Below are 20,990 nucleotides of genomic sequence, written 5' to 3' on the forward strand. Positions count from 1 at the left end.
CCCACCAGTTCTGGCAAATAGCAAACAGGATCTTGAACAGAAGCGTGCGTTCTATCCCAACTATCATCAATGAACCTGAGATCATCTCGTAAGCATCAGACAAGGCCAGACTATTTGCCAAGAACTTTGCAGCTAATTCTACCCTATGCGACAATGACCATCAACTCCCTGTATTTCCTCCTATAACAGACAACACGCTATACAACATACAAATATCTGTGCGTGAGGTCGCCAAGCTAATCAAGAACCTTGATTCCAGCAAAGCAACTGGCCCTGATGGCATTCCAGTTATAGTGCTGAAAAAGCTCCAACCAGAACTTGCCCCCATACTTACAAAACTGTTTAAGCGTTGCCTTAAAAAATGCTTTCCAACACCCTGGAAAACCTCATTAGTATGCCTTGTATTTAAGAATTCAGGTGAAAAGTCATCTACCTCTCAGTACAGAACAATAAGTCTCCTGTGTGTCATGAGTTGTTGGAATCCATATTAAATAAAGAAGTAGTCAACCACCTCAACAGAAACAACCTTCTTAGTGACACGCAATATGGTTTCCGCTCTGCAAGATCTACATCTAAAGATTATATCACACAGGATTAGCAAATCTCTTGACAAAGGTTTCCTCTCAAGGGCAATTGCTCTTGACATATCGAAGGCCTTCGATAAGTTATGGCATAAGGGCCTACTTCACAAGATTTCCAGATACGGTATTAGTGGAAATGTTTTCTCTATCATTAAATCATTTCTCTCCGATAGGTTCATAAGAGTAGTGGTTGATGGGCAGAAATCAGAGGCCCACAGTATTAATGCTGGAGTCCCTCAGGGGTCCATCCTGGGTCCAACTCTCTTCCTGATCTACATCAATGATCTCCCAAAACACATGCTTAAATCATTCGCTGACATCTATGCTGATGACACGACCATCTATGGCAACACATCAAAGGTCGTAAATGATAAAGTTCTCTCTAATTCTCTCTCCTCTGATCTTGAGCACGTGGTACAATGGGGGAAGAGGTGGCTGGCCACTTTTAATGCATCCAAAACCAAGCTTCTATCTTTGCATCATCAACTCTCTGATCCCCGTCTGGCATCAATTGAAATGGATGGCTCTCGTATTGGAGAGGCTCCATGTTTTGACAAGCTTCTGTGTTTGTCCTTCACTCCTGATCTAAAATGGAACACGTACATCAAATCTGTTGCCAGAGACGCTGGGAAAATGGTGGGATGCTTCTACCGTCCAGAAGATATCTCTCTACTGATTCAATTCTCTATCTTTATAAAAGCCAAGTACGTCCAAGGATGGAGTACTGCTGCCACATCTGGGCAGGAGCTGCTAAAAACAGCCTATCCTGCCTTGACAGAGTACAAAATAGACTTCGTGGTTTAGTGGGGGATGCCCTTTTCTCTTCCCTGCAACCTCTCACCCACAGAAGAGACGTTGCAAGCCTGTCTTTGTTTTATCGCTATTTCCATGGCAGGTGCTCGTCTGAGCTCCAATCCCTCGTCCCCCCTCGCCAATCTTTCACGAGAAACACCCGTCTGGCTGAAACTACTGTCAATAATTTTCCCCACTCTCTATCTGTGCCTAAATCCAAACGTAGATTCCATACCCAAAGCTTCTTTCTTAGAACTGCACGCCAGTGGAACTCTCTGCTGCTTGCCTGTTTCCCACTTGACTACAACTTGGACGTCTTCAAGTCCAACATAAACAAACTCCTGACAAACTGCCACTTAAGTAAGACACTCTATCAAAACCCCCAATACTAATGATTACTACAATACTATCTCATTGATTACTGTACACGCAATAACCCTTATCCCCGAGTGGCTTTCGGGCATTGATAAGTGGTGAACCCATCTAAAAAAATATATGCACACATGTAGCCAACAATGTTTGTATGAATAAATTATATATATATATATATATATATATATATATATACATATAATTTTAAGGGGATTAGAACAACAGTCAGAAGAGCAGAGTATATTTTAATGTATTAGTAAATTAATACAATTAAAATAAAAGAAAACAGTGCTCGTTGCAATGTAGACATATAATAAGCTCGATAGGCATATATAACCTAGAGCTATTTTAATATTCAGTAAGATGATTGATGATTGAGGAAACTTTGTTTCAAAAAACTATATGATAAAATTATTGTCCAAATCTTATTGTCTATCTCAATAAAAACATCGTTTCCGAAACGATCGTACAATTTATGATTTGTTTGTGTCTTACTTATGAAACCGATTTTTAATTTTAATTTTTAATTATAAATTATCAATCATCATACTCAATATATATATATATATATATATATATATATATGTGTGTGTGTGTGTGTGTGTGTGTGTAAAGAAAACCAAGATTTAAAGAAAAAATAAATAATAATCAATCACTAAAAGAATTTTAAATACTGTGCGAGCAAATGGAACGTACTAGAAATAAAGATCGATATCTTAAAACCGAGGAAGAGAAACGAACTAATAAAAACCGATTGAAACATTAAGATGGATAAAATAAAAACCAAGAACAAACATGATCCGAGTTGAACGAGAAAAGACCCCATTTGCGAGTCACAGGCAATTCATCAAATGAAGCCTTAGAAATAATGCCTTTTATTGCTAGACTCTTTGAACAACATCCGCCTGATATAGTTAGCCGCAAATTAACGGGTGATTTTTGCTGAAATGGACTTGTACTCAACGCACATTGACACTTTTATCTACTTTCGTCGCGAAAATAAAGATCAGTAACTGTTTTAGAAAGTAATTTGGTCGACAGGTTCAAGAAGGACGAACAGGGGGATACTCAGTGCAGATGGAAGCGTCGCTAAGAAAGGGAGACAAACGTAGTGATGGGGTAGCGTGGCGGATTAACGATCAGCGTGTACCGAGTCCAATTCCTGTTGATTCTGTAGCGCCATTTTTATTACAAATTTTGAGGTTAACCTCCGTGGGTATCTGATTCGAGAAACAACTAGTGATATATAGGCTAATAATAGTATCAAGCCGGTCAAAAGTTATATCATGCGTCATAAGTTTTACGAATTTGTCATGCAGACACGTATTTTCGTTGTTTACAAAGGTGCCACAGTTTATCAAGGTCCAAAAACTACTCGAGTGTAAGGGTTGATGAGTGTCAGGTGGCCGGTGATACAACACCGTGATGACCAGTAGTAATGAAAATTGTGTAGAGTTTTAATATTGAAAAGGACGGCTTACATTGAACTTAAAATCTACTATGTTGTAGTAAGCTGGGAAACAGCCCCGCGATATTGTGTCCCGCAAGCGGGCAGTTCTAGTAAAGAAACTTTGCTCATAGAATTTTTATTTAATTTTAGGCTCGGATAGAGAGTAGGAAAATTGTTGACAGTGGTTGTTGCTTGACGAGTGTTTGTTGTGAATGCTTACAGAGAGGGGATTATAAGTTGAAGCTAAGTCGAGTATCTGTCATAATAATAACAATAGAGCAAAGCTAGCAATGTTTCTTTTTTAGTTGGAGGTAGTAAAAAACGAGAAAAAGACATCGTTTATTACATTTCAAAGTGCGTTTTGTATCCAGTCAAAGGTGCTCTAAGCTGTTGCTCTCCATATTTGGTGTCAACAGTATTCTCTCATAGTTGGCTATTATACAGATAGAGGATTACATTAAGAATGAGAATTTTTTTTTCTTTTTTATACATACTGATACCGTTGCATCTAATATATAAAGTTGGGTTACTGGTCTGGTTTCATAACCAGAAACCAGGAAAATCAGATCATACGGTATCACTGGAAGAATACTTAACATAATTAAATCCTTCTTGGATAACAGAAAAATCCAGGTTGTCCTCGACGGTCGTACATCTAAACAATATGATATAAATGCAGGAGAGCATCAAGGGTCTATCCTTGGACCTCTATTATTCCTAATATTCATAAATGACCTTCCTGACAAAATTGTTTGTGCGATGGGTATATATGCTGATGACACCACGCTCTATAACAGACACGACAAGAAAACAAATGAACACATATCTAAAGAAATGGCAGAAACAGTAGAGGATGTAGTGGAATGGGGGACAAAAATGGATGTTCACATTCAATGCTGTCAAGACTAAACTTGTTTCTTTCAATAATTACAAGAAACCTTCTCTACCATCAATAGCAATGGCCAATGACTCTTTATCCAAAATTACATCCCTAACGTTCACAAGAAACACGAGTTGGAACAATTACATCAAGAGTATTGCCAGGACCGCTACCAAGAAGGTAGGATCTCTCTACCGTGCTAGAAAGCTACTAACGCCCGAAAAAATCCTTTACCTCTGTAAGGCCACCATTCGTCCATGTATGGAGTATTGTTGTCACATTTGGGCTGGTGCATCTGCTACTAGTCTCTTGCTCCTAGATAAGGTTCAAAAGAGAGTCGCCAATCTGATAAGTCCTGAACTATCATCTAAGCTTCAGCCTCTGTCCCATCGACGAAATATTGCATCCCTCTGCCTGTTCTACAAGTACTTTAACGGTGAATGCTCTAACGAAATACAAGCACTTATACCCTCTCGATGTAAGCACCCCAACAAACCCGACAAGCATCTAAATCCCACATCTTCACAGTACAGATCCCTAGATGTAAGAGAGTCTTCTACAGTGGTTTCTTCCCCAGAACCGCTAGACTTTGGAATACCCTTCCAGGTCCCTGCTTCCCCAACTGTACTGACATGCAGAAGTTCAAGTGCAACGTGAACCGATATCTTGCTGCCAAACTCCCTACACAGTACCCCTGATGCTTATGTCCCTGATAGTAGCTCCCTACATCAAAGTGGCAACGTGCCTTGTTTGGGGTGAAAATGTAATTATTATTATTATTATTATTATTATTATTATTATTATTATTATTATTATTAATAATAATAATAATAATAATAATAATAATGTTTGGGGTGAAAATGTAAAATAATAATAATAATAATAATAATAATAATAATAATAATAATTGGGGTGAAAATGTAATAATAAAAAATAATAATAATATTAAAAATTGTAGATTTACACTCTCAGCTAAATCCCTATTCCAAAATGAAATGTTACTTCTATAGGCGATTACGAGTAACCCTTAAAATCTTGACGGATAGAAAAGCAATCATTTTAGTATTTAGAGTAGGATCTCAGTTTATAATGTAAATTTAACGGAAAATGATCATCATTTCTGGACCATTCTAATTCTTTATAGATGGTAACTAAATTGTCTACCATTAACTTAAGCTCGATTGACAACAACGTAAAACCATGCATAATCGCTTAAAAAAGAAGACAGTCCCCACATAAATGCAGATAATTTATCTCTAATAGAAAAATATATTTTGTTTTTGATTAACTGCCCTAACACACTAGAATGCTTCGGAAAAAGACACTTATTTTACGTTAAATTTATGTGTGAAATTGATCCTGCACCTTAAATTCTAGAATAAATCGTTTCATATTTATTTCTTATAATTATGAGTATTTATAGGTATTTTTTTTTTTAATTTTTAACAGTTACGTGTAAAACGGTATATGTAAATACTGTATTCTCATGAAATTATCGTTGTTTTTCCTTCAGCTTTCATTGTTCGCTAATCGCAATTATAACTTTTTGTTTCGAAACGAAAAATTCGATTCTCCATTTTTAGGCTATTGCATGTAAACAATCTAAAAAAAAAAAACAGTTCCGCATATAAATTTAACGTAAAATGATCACCTCTTTCGAGCCAGAGAGTGTTTTAAGAACAGGTAAGGGATATTGTTTGTTTTTAATTTTGGCCATGTTCATGTTCTTGGTCAAACTGTAGTATAAAATATTTAATTGTCAAAAGTCATAAAAGACACGACACTTTCTTACTATTAACCCTAAATCCGGTTGATTGATGATTGGGCATTGGAGTCAGTGGTAAAAAAATTAGTTAACTGCATTAAAATAATTAGAATGGTCCGGAAACGGGTGATCATTTTACATTAAATTTATGAGTTTAGGAAATTTAGGCAACGGAAAAAAGGCATCAGGATAAAGGGCAACGGAAAACGGCCATTTTTACCAGCATGAAAAAAACCCCAATATCTCCCGCAACAACAGTTCTAAAAATTATTTTCAATATCGATTGAAAATAAATTTTAGAACTCTTGTTGCGGGAGATATTGTTTTTTTATAAGAGGGACCCCCAGCTTCAGGCCTCACTCCAATTAAAATTATTAATATACTAATTGTTCTGTTTTGTGTTCTCGAACTCAGGAATTTTTCTGTTGAACTCAAGAATCTCCACAGAATTTCGGTCGATGGTTACATCGATCGAAACGTTAACAAAGTGTAGTATCTGTTCTGATACTACACTTCACCTATTCGCTCCTCGTTCAATGAAGGAGAAATCCTTCTAGACTAAGGCAATTTTAATTTTTGTTCCAACCCAGAGTGCTCCTTTTTTGAGCTTGATATTCCCTGCATTAAATAAACGACCTTGTGTCTAACTTTACCTTCTAGGGGAAGCAAGTAAATAGAAACACTCAACATAAGGATAGTAGTTCGAAGCGTGTTTATAATTTATAGAAATCCATTTGATTTGGTTTTAAAGAATCCTTAACATTTTAAGACATTTTTAATAATATAATTCGTGGGAGGGGTAGTCGCTTTTTAAAAAGACTCTTAGACAACGAGCTATTTTAAATCGATATCTATTCAATAATTGTCCTAAATATATATGCACTACTAACCCTCCATCCTAAATTCTAAAATAATTTTGTTTTTAGTGGGTTCAATAATATCGCCCGCCAAAATAAATTATCATTGGGAGGAGGGTATTTTGAATTGTGACGTAACCGTCCAAGGGAGCGAGTGGGCTCCCAATTTGGGAGGAGGCTGAGGCTCCCAAAACACTGGAGAATGCCGGGCAGATATAATTATTTTATTCGTTAAGTTTTGTTGTATGCCTAGGCAACGGCATCCAACCCTGCTGAAAAAAGATAAATTTTATTGTTTGCTGAAAAATGACAACTTGATGTCACTTTGAAAGACAACGAAATATAATTTCGTTTCCGTTGCCAACGAGCGCTGACCCAGGATTGTCACTGGGTTAACCTCTCGATCATGAGAAACAGGCCTGAGAGAGTTTGCAGAATCACAGGCGCATACGGGGAATAGGGGAATTCCCCGAGGTGACGTAATTAGTGGCGATTGGTCTACGCAGTAGCTCGACCTACCCCGTCACCTGACAACATAAACGAGTCCCCAGGCTGAAATCGCCAGAGTTGGAGCTAAGATTTGAGAGAAATCAAATACAATCGAAGAGTCGTCGCCCCCTCTCTTCCCGAACCGCCACCACCGCAAAACCGAGAGAAATTAATCTAATTGGGACTCAGTAGAGTTTTATTAAACTCAACATTTGAACAATTGTACGAGGGGCGTGCAATACGTAATGTCCCTGACCCACTTCCCATAGCTGTAGAGCAACGAAACTTGGCACAGTTATTAGTCTTTCGCTACATATGGTCCACCCAGAGTTATGCATTTCTCCCATTGTTTGCTGCAACTTTGGAGACCGTTTTTGTAGAACAGCCCAAGTTGGTCCTCCAACTACGACGTGACTTCAGAAATCAAGAATGCATCATCTGGGAAACGCTTTCCTTTCAAAAACACGTTCATGGCTGGGAAGAGGTGAAACTCCGTTCTTGTCTCAGAAGACTGTGAGCATGACCTTGCCAGCAGAGGGTTGCACTCTTGCCTTCTTTGGAGGTGGTGAGTCCAAGTGCTTTAACTGCATTGACTGGGATTTAGTCTCTGGATCACAGTGATGGACCCAGGTTTCATCTTGTGTAATCAGTCTTTTGACAAAGTTTGACTCATCTTCTTGGCACATCTCTAAATTCATCCTCGAGCACTCGACGCGTCCTCGCCTCTGGAATGGTTTGAGCAACCTGGAAATCCATCTGGCAGACCCCTTATGCATATGCAAATGGTCATGAATGGTAGTTTCCACAGACCCTGTACTAATCCTGACATATTGTGCTATTTGGCGAATAGTAATGCGCCGATCTTCCAAAATGGCAGCCTCAACTTGACGGACAGATGCCTCACCAATGGCAGAAGGGGGGGGCGACCAGGTCTGGGAGCTCTTTCCACAGACTTCCGCCCATGTTTGAATTCATGATGCCAGCGTTTTGCAAGGTCATATGATGGGACATTATCACCATAAGTTTCTTTCATTTCATCAAATGTCTCCTGTGGTGTGCGTCCTTTTAAATACAAAAACCGGATCACTGCTCGACATTCAACATGCTCCATTTCACACCTGACTCAATAAAACAGAAACCACAATTAGTTCAGAGCTGTAATTTGCCACAACACCCGTAGAGATATAAATCATTGCACATGCACAATTTTAGCTAGATCAGACAACTGGAAGTGGGTCAGGGGCATTACTTATTGCACACCCCTCGTATATAAGTATATATTATGTATATCTATCTTGAATTAACCAGTAGAATAGATATAATCGAGTCTGTCTTTTGTCTCCATGAAATTGATTCATTTTCAGTGTAACAGATCTACGAGGCAGCGGTCTATCAACTCGATTGCCGGGTCCTACTACGCTTAGATACTTTGCAAAGATTCTCCTACAAAGGACGAGCGCAGGTTACATCGGGTGATCTGCGACGAGCACAGGTCACATTAAGGTCCGTGACCGAGGGTTGACTCATATACGACGGGGAGATCCCTATTAGGGATCACCGACCTTTCACAAAATCTAGATTTACTTTCTTTTTTAATTTTACGAAGATGAAAATGTTTTTGAGAAATTTCTTGTGAGATATTCATGTATATTTTAAACTTTTTTTAGAGAAAGATAGAATAAAACATTAACAATTTCAGAGGGTACGGTTGTCAGACAAAGCGGCTCCAAGAAAATAAAACTTGTCCATTCATTTGAACTTTAAACTCTCTGAGAAGCGTCCTCTAGACATTTTGCAAGCAGATGCGAAAAAATACTTGAACATTTGATCCGACTTCAGACAGCATCTGCCGCTTAGGAATCCCTAAGTCTAAGCATAATTAAATGATAACGGCAGAATCCAAGAAATTTGGCGCTAAAAGTTTTTCACACGGAAGCATTAAAATTTCACAAATTCATTTCAAATTCAACGTTTTGTCCATTCCTTGTCATATTTGTCAATGCTGAGTGAGGGAACAGACAAAAACCTAAAGTTAGACAAAAGCATAAACATATATAGTAGATTAATTAAAGATAAAAAAACTTCTTATTAATTTTATTTATTGCAGACTATTATCCACATCTTTTGCTTAATTGTTTCACAAAGTTTCGGCCAACTGTTCATCTATCCTCGGTACGGGATAGAAACTCCGAATCTCCTAACCCGCAGCCACTGCAATTACTGCTTTCCGTAGTTGTTTTCGTCTCACCACGTTTTTGGCCAAGTAAGCCTCTGGCCGATTTTTGGATAGGATTGAAACCGCTATCTTCAGACAATTCTCACCTGGAACCGTAGAGATTCAACGTCTCTATCCACTTCGTCACGGGCCCCGAAGGGCAATCAAGGTTGAATGTTTTGGTCTTATAAATCCACGTTTATTTACTATCTGATCTTCCATTGTCAGGTCCGTACCAAACGGTATATTTATTATTTAATTGGAATTCATTATTGAAATGAGTATTATTTTTTATTTATTTATTTATTTTATATATGGCGAACTACTATCCTCATCTTCAGACTATTCTCACCTGAAACTGTTTTTGGATAAGTAAGCCTCTCGTGTTACCACCTGACGAAGGCCAAAATAATAGCTTGCGAAACGTCGCGAAAAGATGAGGATAACAATCCGCAATTAATAAAATAAATAAATAATACTCACTTCAATAATGAATTCCAATTAAATAATATAAACACTTTTCATATTTTATTTTTATTTAATTAGAAATAATGTTTGATATTATTTTTCTGACAAAATATTTCTTTAATTTAAACAATTTTTTCGATACCTTATAAATAAACTGCATGCTTGTAGCGTTTACCTAGTTAATTGTTTCAAAGTTTCAAGTTTTGTTAATTTTACGCAAATAAAAAAAATGCATCGTATTTACATGCTATTATGATCTATAGAGTTCATTTTTACTAATAGTTTAAGTTTTAACAATAAAGATTTATCACCAGTACAAGAAATGGAAAATTAAGTCTGAAAAATATTAAAAGAAGTGATTTTAGAATCGGAAATAAGACACAAATTTTTCCGATTCCAATACCGATTCCGATACTCCCGGAAGTTCCGATTTTTCCGATTCCCGATTCCGATTGATCGTCCTGAGACAAATATATTGTTTTATTTATATATGTATATATAAAATGAATGAATGTGAAAAATATATAATCTCCATATATAATATTTTGATTGCAGAAATTCTCTTCTGAAGCAAATTACGGTAGGTTTGCAATAATAGATGCCACATACAAATTTGTTACGTCTAAACGATTATCAAACATCTCATGTAACTTTAGAACGCCGTTTTATACACATTTATTCATTAAAATAAAATCCTAGATGTATCTTAGGAGAAACATCATCAGGTCGCCGATACCTTCAGAGGAAGTACTTCCTACTTTTCCCTCCAAATCTAAAGTCCTCCTACCGCCTCCAGTCAAGATCGGGAAGATATATACACATTATATCTATATTGTCCTGACACCTTCTTAACGGTATCATACACTCATAGGCATTCAATTACCTTTCCACTTTCTGATTAAAAAAAATTCTCGCCACTAACATTGGCTGAGAACATAATTATCTATTATTCCAGAATAAACAGCTTACAAAAAACGTATACGCCAGACCTTTACAAATATGGCCGTTTCTCTGCACGAAGCAATGGTTTTATTAATATAAAACCAAATACAAAATTATTAAACGCTCATAATCATAAAGTTACATACTTATACACTCACATTTATGTGCAAGTACCCTCCCTAAAAATCCGTAAAACAAAATGCACACAACTTACAGTTTTTTTCTATTTTCGCTTATACTGAGGAAACTGACAACGGTGCTATTTCTCTTTTTTTTGTTTTAGGGTTTCGCTTTGTTTTATAACGGGCCATTCCTTTCGTCATACGTTAGTTTATTTACACTTTTTCATACCTATACACACATTAACATCGCACAATAACCCCCCTCAAAACAAAACAAAAAATCAAACAAACAAATTTGAAACATAACTTTGTTTACTTTGCGTTTCCTGCATTAGCAACTTAGAATTCAGTTGCCGACCCAATATCGTATGCATGTATTTGATTATAGACAAATTAGAGACACTTTCCTTTAACATGACATTTTTTCCTTTTGTTAATTAGTATTTGCTCTTCTGGATCCTGACGATAAATATGGAGCCAATATTCTGACAACCCCCATTCGCCAATCACAGGATGGAGTGTCTATTCCAAGAACCATTCTTAATATGGGAATGTTCCCGGTGCCAGAGTAAGTTAGGGGTGTCCATTTCGAAAGTCGTTCTTACCATGAGGAGGTTTTGGGTTTGGCAACAACAACAACAACAACAACAACAACAACAACAACAACAACAACAACAACAACCGTAGTGAGCTGTTTAATTATAGACTAACTTTTTATTTTTTTTAATTTAATAAATCTTTACCTTAGATCCACCTTAGATACAGAATTTACTTTAAAATGATGACTTTTATACACTGATTCAGTAAATCTCATCTATATTTGGCAGAAAAAAGTAGTTTTTAACAAATGTAACTATATCCGATCGACACTGCCATCCCAAAATGTCTTTGTTGGTTCATAGTATTTGCGCGTGGGGATTCTAACAACTATTATCAAGGTTAAATTTGTGGCTAAAACTTGGACAGTCACCACACTACTAAAATGGGGTGTCTATTTCAAAAGCCGTTCTTAACATCGAAATGTTGCCGGTGACTATTCTGAAAGCCATTCTTAACATGCACAGGTTGGGGATGTCTTTTCCGAAAGCAGTTCTTACAATGAGGTTGGGCGTTAGGAAACAACAACAACAACAACAACAACAACAACACCACCACCACCACCACCACCAAAACCAAAACAACAACCACAACAACAAAAAAAATACTTAAATTTTTCTAAAAGAGATACATGCTTCTACCGGACAACGCCGGTTAATGAGTCCTGCTAGTCTTTAATAAAGTAAAACTATCAAAATAGTAGAAACTCAATCTTGCTAATAATAATAAAATTTAAAAGATAAGGGATAAAAGTTACATAGAATTTGTATCATCAGCTTAATAAGTACGAAAATAAAAAGAGAGTAAGACAGATTTTCGACTTTCAAGTAATTTTCCATTTATTTACATGGATTTAATTAACCGTAATAAAAGATAACAAGAAAACAAACTCAAAAGTTCACACACTATAACATAAATAATTAAATCCAAATAAGAATACCTTAGTATATAGTCTGTTCGATATTTCTATTTGATACTTTTTTCGTCAGAAATACCTTTCTTTATTTCTTTCTATTTTATTTGTAAAAATAAATGAAATAAAAAATATTCTCCCAAATAATTAAAGGCAACCTTTTAATACATTACAAAGGAAAAGTCAGTAAACTGTAAAAATAGCAATTTTGGATTTTCAAACATTTTTCTGAAACAGTGATAGTGCAAGAATACGGTTTTTAATGTTAAAAATATTTTACAAAAACAGTCAAATCATTGCAAGACAAAATCAGAATTTGCATCGTCTTTGAAGTAACATCATTTTTTTTTCGTGTGAGTTTTTTTTTCTTATCCTCTTACACCAACCATTGATTCTCTCTCAATATCCTATCAGTCATTAAATTTATATCTCTCCTTTCTCATTGATAGATTTGTATATCAATTGCCTAAATAGTTTTCTTTTGGTTAAAATTTCCTCTTTGAAATATTTGAATAAACTAGTTATTATTACCTTTTCCCTAGTCCGTCTCTTTATTGCTCAGTTAAAAGAGATTATTTGAGAGAACATTAGTTAATCTAACCGTTTGTCTAGTCACCGACCTCTTTTTGTCTTTTAACCGCTCACCCAACATTGTATTAGTTTATTGTTCAAAACAGAGGAAATGGAGTTATTTCTTATTTAATCAAGTTTTGAAATAGAATAAGGAAAATAATAAAATAAAAATAATCCTTCGAGCAATCCATTTTGTATATTTTGATGAGCATTCTTTAATTACCTTCGCTTCTCTCTTCCCCTTTTTCTCTCTTACCATCTACCCCCCTCCCTCTCTCTCTCTCTCTCTCTCTCTATATATATATATATATATATATATATATATGAAATTAATTTAATCACAGGTTCCTGAAGTGCTGTTAAAACATTCGAAAACAGACTAGAGACCCTTGCCATTTTGTAGGCGCCTGTGTTTCTACCGAGAGAATCCTAACTAAGCCACACGAAAAGAATATAATTTAGTTTTTAATTACGTAAAGAGTTTTATGCTTATAATTTACATTATCTTAGAGGAGTTTCAAGAACTTATTTTAAATGAATTAACTATTATAAAAAATAAAAACGCAAGAAAATAATTAAAAATCTTCATTAAATCTTTGTCCGCAAAGCATATCGATTTCAATTGTTGTTTCGTAAATAGTGACCCGCTAGCGCCTTCAATGACCGCCATAATTCCCCAGCGCGAGAAAACAATAAACGCCATCTTGAAAATAGGCGGCTATGAAATTATTCCCACGTGGCTGCATTTACCACGTAAATCTGTTTAATAGTTATTTAATGCTCGTTTCCAACACTCAAGAGAACCACATAAATTATTGCTTCGCCTTTTTATTCCTACCTAAACTAATAAAGGGAGGAAAAAAAGAAATAAAATGGCGGGTATATATTGTAAATAAATAAAAAATAAATGGAGACAGTATACAAAATAAATGAGACTTGCCGAACCGATCTCTCGTCGATATAATCTTGTGCTTCTAAACGGGGGACATATTCGAGGATCAAACTAAAGTGAATTCGTGTATTTACTAGATGGACCTACGCGTCATTGCCCGGAAGTGTATTTATTTTTGTTTTTACTAAGCCTTTCTGTAAAATTATAACGTTTATTTCTACTCCAGTATGTAATAGAATGAGTCCGAAAGTGGATGGTAACATTCAATGCCGTCAAGACTAAACTTATTTCCTTTAATAATTACAAGAAACCTTCTCAACCATTGATTGTCATGGCTAATGATACACTACATGAAAGTACTGACCTTAAGCTCCTACGCTTAACATTCACAAACACATAGATTAAGTAAACTGTGGGGTATATGGTTAGAAAAGAAGAAGAAGAAAAAAGAAACGTACCGGGCGTATCTGCATCGCACTTTGGGAAAGAAGAAGGAAAGGATGACCAGCGCATTTGTATACGCGAAGAGCATCTTGGGAAGGCCGAGCATGATGGAGAAGCTATTATTTTTTTCCTGTCTCTTCCTTTTTTTCTAGATAGGAGGATAAAAGCAGGGGAAAATTCCATGGGGGAGCAGAGAGAAAAGAGTCGTGCACATCTTCTCTTGAAAAGAATTTTGTATTGCTGACGTTCGGATTGTGCGGTGTGACATTGGTGGCGAGAGGCCAGGTGTGGTCGATTGGAAAAGGGCAGAAACGTGCTGTTGTCGAGAGAGTGGCTCACTCATTCCCGAACCCAGAACCGAATCCTGATTATAACCGTGCCAAGATTCCTGTAAGGAAAGTGGGCTATCTCTACCTTGTTAGACAGACACTTAAGAGTATCCTGCATCTCGACAAAGCCACTACTCGCCTATGCATGCAATACGCTTGTCTCATATCTGGGCTGATGCCTCTGCCCCTAGTCTCTCATACCTAGATAGGGTTAAAAAAAGAGATATCTAACCTAATAAGGCCCGCACTGTCGACCAAACTCCACCCTATGTTTCATCGCCGAAATGTGGTATTTTACAAGTACTTTAATGATAACTGCTCGTACGAACTCAAAGCACTAGTTTCTCCTCGATGTAAAAAACCATCATTACACTGTAGAGAGAGATTTTTACATGCTGTAAAGCCTTTTACTTCTTCCGTCGAATTGCAAGATTTTGCAATTCCCTCCCAGGCCCTTGCTTTTCTGACTCTACTGACATACAAAAGTTCAAGTGTAATGTTTTTTTAAAAAAATTTTTTTAATTACATTTTCAACCCAAACAAGGCACATTGCCACTTTGGTGTAGGGGGCTACTATCAGGGGAAACATCTACTGGGGTACTATGTAGGGATTAGCGAGATGTTGGTTCACGTTGCACTTGAACTTATGCAGGTCAGTACAGTTGGGGAAGCAGTGACCTGGAATGGAATTCCAAAGTCTAGCAGTTCTGGGGAAGAAACTACTGGAGTAGAAAGATCTTTTACATCTAGGGATCTCTACAGTGTGGGGGTGGGATTTTGCAGCTTGTCGGGTCTGTCGAGGGTGTTTACGTCGTGGGGGCACAAGTGCTTGCAGTTAATCAGAGCATTCACCATTATAATACTTGTAGAACAGGCAGAGGGATGCAACGTTTCGACGATGTGAACAAACATTTGGCTGCCCGGCTCCTACATAGCATCCCTGCAAATCTGGTCCCAAATTGTTGCCCTTATGACTTAATGACACTGTGCCTTGTTTTGAGTAAAAACAAAAAAGCAGTAAAAATATTACGATATCATTTGGTAATAAAAATATGAATTTTATCATATTGCTATGGCCAAAGACAATTTAAAAGTAAATTTAATTATTAGATTCATTAGATTATCAGTTGAATCATGTTCTTATTGAACTACTAACAAGCTGCCCAGCGTTGTCGGTCGTAAAATACGCATAACATTATATTTTAATTTACGCAGATTTTCTATTTATTATTATAGAGGCAATTCCCTATTGAGTATTATCCAATAGATAGCAATGATTTCAAAAGTTATAAAAATATTACTTGGGAACCATCAGCTAGAAGTGAAACTATATCGTTTGGCTCTCCAGTCATAGTCGATATTTATCTCGCCAACGGCGTTACCGTCTTAGTTATGGACATATGTATAGGAAATGTTAATCTATAAGCGGCTTTGGACTATGACTGTTTAATTTTGCGCATGCGCAAAAGTACCATCAGGAGTAATGATTTATTCGACTTAAACTGCCATGGTCAACTGTTTTCTGTGCAATTCGGACTCCTAAGCAGCAATTTTTGTCGGCTAAAAATGAAATGGAAGTGTACTAAAGGTCCAAATACTCTCTCTATATATATATCACATATCAATATTGTAGGCTAAAATAGAGTTTGGTAGAGAATTTTCACACACCCACACACCGACAAGGTTATTACTATATATATACTCTTTATTTGTTTTTAAATAATCGGTAATATGTTGCTACACAGTCATGACCATTTTTCGGTAAGCTAGTTATCAGTAACTTGAGACCTTTTAAGGAGATACAGCTTATACGAAAGCACAGTTTGAAAATAGCAGGTATTCTTCGTCGCAGGAAGTTTATATCACAAGGTTCCTTCAAACGCTTTTATATACAAGATTTGGTTGTATGTAAATAAGACCCAATAAGGGAGTGGGTTTGAGTCTGTGTTGAGATATAGGAATGAATGGGAAAGGATGGGGTTAAAGATCGAGACAGAAGCAAAAAAAAAAAAACTAGAAAGAATAGTATTCGTATGCATGTGTAATGGCCACCCCAAATCCCAAACATACTAGTGTGTATCAGTTCAATCAGTAAGGGAATTTACAATTTAGCATATCTATGCTAAAATGGGTTTCAGATTCAATCGGGGTTATTCAGTTATAAAAATGCTTTTAATTTAACTAGAATTTTTTATGTGATCAGAAAATGTACAACTTACGTAATAAGGGAAAAGAGAAGAATGAAAAGGGAAACCATAAAAAAATTAGTGGTGATCATTCTAAAGTATGGTTGTCTTCTACCTACTAGTCCCCTATCCTTGTCCACTCTCCCTTATATATACATAATATATATATATATATATATATATATATATATATATATATATATATATGCCGATTTTTTGTGGATTTTTTAAACGATAATACTGTTAAAACGCCTTCAACCTTGGAGATTATGAAAAAATCCTTTTCCTAAAAAAATCGCTGATATTTTTTACACATAAACACATATTGTTTATTTATTTATTATTTTACTTGTGAAATAGTAATCTAGGAACACGTGTTTCGAGGTACTACCCCTCGTCAGCATCGCTTAACTGGTTTAGTATTCAAACCTAAGACCATATGTACTAAGGTTGAGAGCGTTAACGCACTCGACCAAAGGTACTACATCCCGTAAGCGTAGCTTGACGGTTCTATGATTCAAACTTTATATATTATAGTTCATATGGTTCGAATCCTAGGTCAGTCAAGCTACGTTGACGAAAGGTAGTATTTCGAAACACGTGTTTGTATATCTATACTCCTATAAATTCGTTTTTCTTTTGTATGTATTGATATTCATATTAAAAACTCTCTTTTCTATTTATTTAAAAAGAAAATACAATTTTCTTATATATTGGTTGTGGAAATGCATTCACTTGCAAAAGATCTAGCTAATTTGCATATTCTTTTAAACATTCATTTTAATTAATTCCCTATTAGTTTTTTCGATTCTTTATGGGATAATCATCTTTAGTTAACTATTACGTGTAATTATATTAATGCAGATGCTCTGCATGATTTGTACTTGCATAATATTTGCGTAAAATCTTTACAGTAAAAAAAATTGTTTCCATATATATTTATGTATACGTATATATTTTTGTTTAACAAATTTTGCCTGCCAAACTCCTCCTAGATTTTTTGGTCTACAGACATGGAACTTCATATATAAGGTATTTGAATGCATGCAAAACTTTATATTTAGGTTGTAGCCCGATAAAATCGGTGCAAAATTGTGAAAATTACAAAAAATGAAATTTGCAGGTGAAGGTCAAATGCCGGCATTACGAATGCATACCGTAGTAACTATGTTAAAAAAAATGTGGTGAGACGACGACAACTACGGATGGCAGTGATGGCTGAGAATGCAGTTAGGAGATTCGAAGTTCCTATCCGTCGCGGTTACCACCTGACGAAGGCCAGAGGAAGTTGGCCGAAACGTTGTGAACCAATAAAAAACAAACAAACAAAAACTAATAAAGATGAGACTAATAGTCCGAAATAGAAATAAAAATTAACATAGTAACTATGTGTTCATGTTTAAATGTTTAGCCTTGCATCAAGCATGTTTTCATAGCCTAGTCATTGACGGAAGAGACAAAATAAACCGTGAGCTGAACGTTTTGGTTTCGATTCTCGGTGGTGGCGCATAAGTCTTTTTTTTATACTTTTTAAATCATTACTATATATTGCATCCAATCTTTCTATCAATCTATATATCTATAAAAGTGAAAATGTCTGTCTGTCTGTCTTTTCTCTATGGTAGTTAAGGAAATCTATTATACAGAAAGGCATTACTTTACATATTCACACTTTTTAATATACACATACGCACATAACCTTATGAACAGTACATAGAGCCCGGGCAAAGCCGGACACAGCTGCTAGTATATATATATTTCCGTGCTGGAAAATTTTCATCTTAAATTCTACGCAATTATACAAAATGCAGAAACTATGCATAGACAGAATTCAACTTAATAGTGAAATGAAACCAACAATCTAATAAGGAATCATAAAAATGAATAAGTAATTAATCAACGTTAGATTTTCAAAGGAATATGCAAATTAGTTAACATTTACGCAATCGCTCGCATATCAATGACTAAGTATATAAAAGAATATTTCAATCCTTTTTACGTAGAAAAAGTAGGCTTTTAGTGTACATTAATAGGGGCTATTAGACATTGTAAATAATCGGTAATCTCTAAGATGGCGTATAACGCAATTAAAACAAGAGTTGTCCTTGAGGATAATGGACTAAATGCTAATGATACATACTCGGAAATCAACATATATTTAACTATAAATTTTAACGTCGGTGAACTAATCAGTAAAGTAAGAGTGTATATCGTAAATAGTAAAAACATGATAGGTGTATATAGTGCATTCGTCCTTAATTAAAATCTTCATGGACACACACTTTGGCTGTGATTATCCTAATCAGCTTAGGAATAGTTTATGTTAGTGTAAAGCAAGGGTCGGCAACCTTTTTAAGCATAAGACAAATGCATTCAAGTTCTCTCCAGTAGGCATTCTAGTTCTTTCCGGTGAACATTCTAGTTCTTTCCGGTGAGCATTCTAGTTCTTTCCGGTAAGCATTCAAGTTCTTTCCAATAGACATTCAAGTTCTTTAAAGTAGACATCTAATTTCTCTCATTCAATTTCCTTCCAGTAGGCATTCAAATTCTTTCCGGTAGGTATCCAAGTTCTTTCCGGTAGGTATTCAAGTTTCCTCTAGTAGACATTCAAGTTTTCTCAAGTAATCATTCAAGTTCTTTCCGGTGGGCATTAAAGTTCCCTCCAGTAAGCATTCAAGTTCTTTCCGGTAGGCATTCAAGTTCTTTACAGTAGAATTCAAATTCTTTACAATAGACATTCAAATTCTTTACAGAAGATATTCAAATTCTTTACAATAGACATTCAAATTAACTTCGGTAGGCATTCAAGTTCTCTCCAGTAGGCATTCAAATTCTTTACAATAGACATTCAAATTCTTTACAATAGACATTCAAATTCTTTACAGAAGATATTCAAATTCTTTACAATAGACATTCAAATTCTTTACAGAAGATATTCAAATTCTTTACAATAGACATTCAAATTAACTCCGGTAGGCATTCAAGTTCTCTCCAGTAGGCATTCAAGATTTTTCCGGTAGACATTCAAGTTCTTCCCGGTAGACATTAAATTTCCCTCTAGTCGACATTCAAGTTCTCTCCAGAAGGCGTTCAAGTTCTTTTCAATAAGCATTCAAGTTCTCTCTGATAGACTTTCAAGTTCTCTCCAGTAGGCATTCAAGACGCACTAATAATTTTCTAAGTCTTACTACTTCCGTGCTGACTTTGTTTTTTAAAAAGTGTCCCCTTTCCAAAGTATATTACATTCATCATGGTAACGTTTTACAACATCAGAGGAAGGTTAACAATTTCTACACCTTCCTCAAGGTTGACCTGGAACTGTATAATGCAGGGGCGTCCATCTTCCTGAGGTATAATGCATTTTGTTAACAGATGCATTTAATGATGGTGTCACACACGTAACCGCCAGATATTTTTTTTACGTTTTTTATCATTATTCTTTTGACAAAAATATAACTCGCCATTCATGCGAGTGTAAGCACATGTCCTTGACTTAATTTTCTGACTTGTCTAAAAATGCGTGAAGTAAGAGTCGCAGTTAAGGTATCCACGTCGAGACCAACAAAGCTTCCATTTCTTCCCATACAATGTGCAAACTAAACGCTACCGTGGAATGCATCTCGGGGTCTGCATAGGTTTGTGATGAGGCAGGAATATAAGAAAAACGATTTCCTATGGAAATACTGAATTTGGGGATATTTTGCGGGAATCTTCTATAAAAGATCCATGTTTTTAGCCGATGGACGATTACGATTGTTCTTCTATTGTCTTAATCTGTTAATAATCTTGACTAAAAGTATTCGAAAATCAGGAAGTTTGTAATGATGCGTGTATGCTAATTATTTGATTTATTCTCAATTCACTAAATAGGTCTCAACCTTAATATTCTTAAAGGGGCTTGTAACATATTTTTTCTAACTAGTGTTTTATGCTACGCAATCCAAAGTCCAGAAAATAATAATTACTTCTGGTCGCTGAACTTGAACCAAGTCAACAAAGTAAACCTTGGCTTTGCGGGTTCGTGTTCTCCATATTACCTCATTAGCCTACTCCCTCTTTTCGACAAAATCTTTGAGTCCTTATTTAATGAAGCTCTAGTCCACCATCTCACAGCTGCTAAACT

This window comes from Euprymna scolopes, chromosome 12, assembly GCF_053919585.1.
Source record: "Euprymna scolopes isolate OS-2025 chromosome 12, ASM5391958v1, whole genome shotgun sequence".
Lineage (NCBI taxonomy): Eukaryota > Metazoa > Mollusca > Cephalopoda > Sepiida > Sepiolidae > Euprymna > Euprymna scolopes.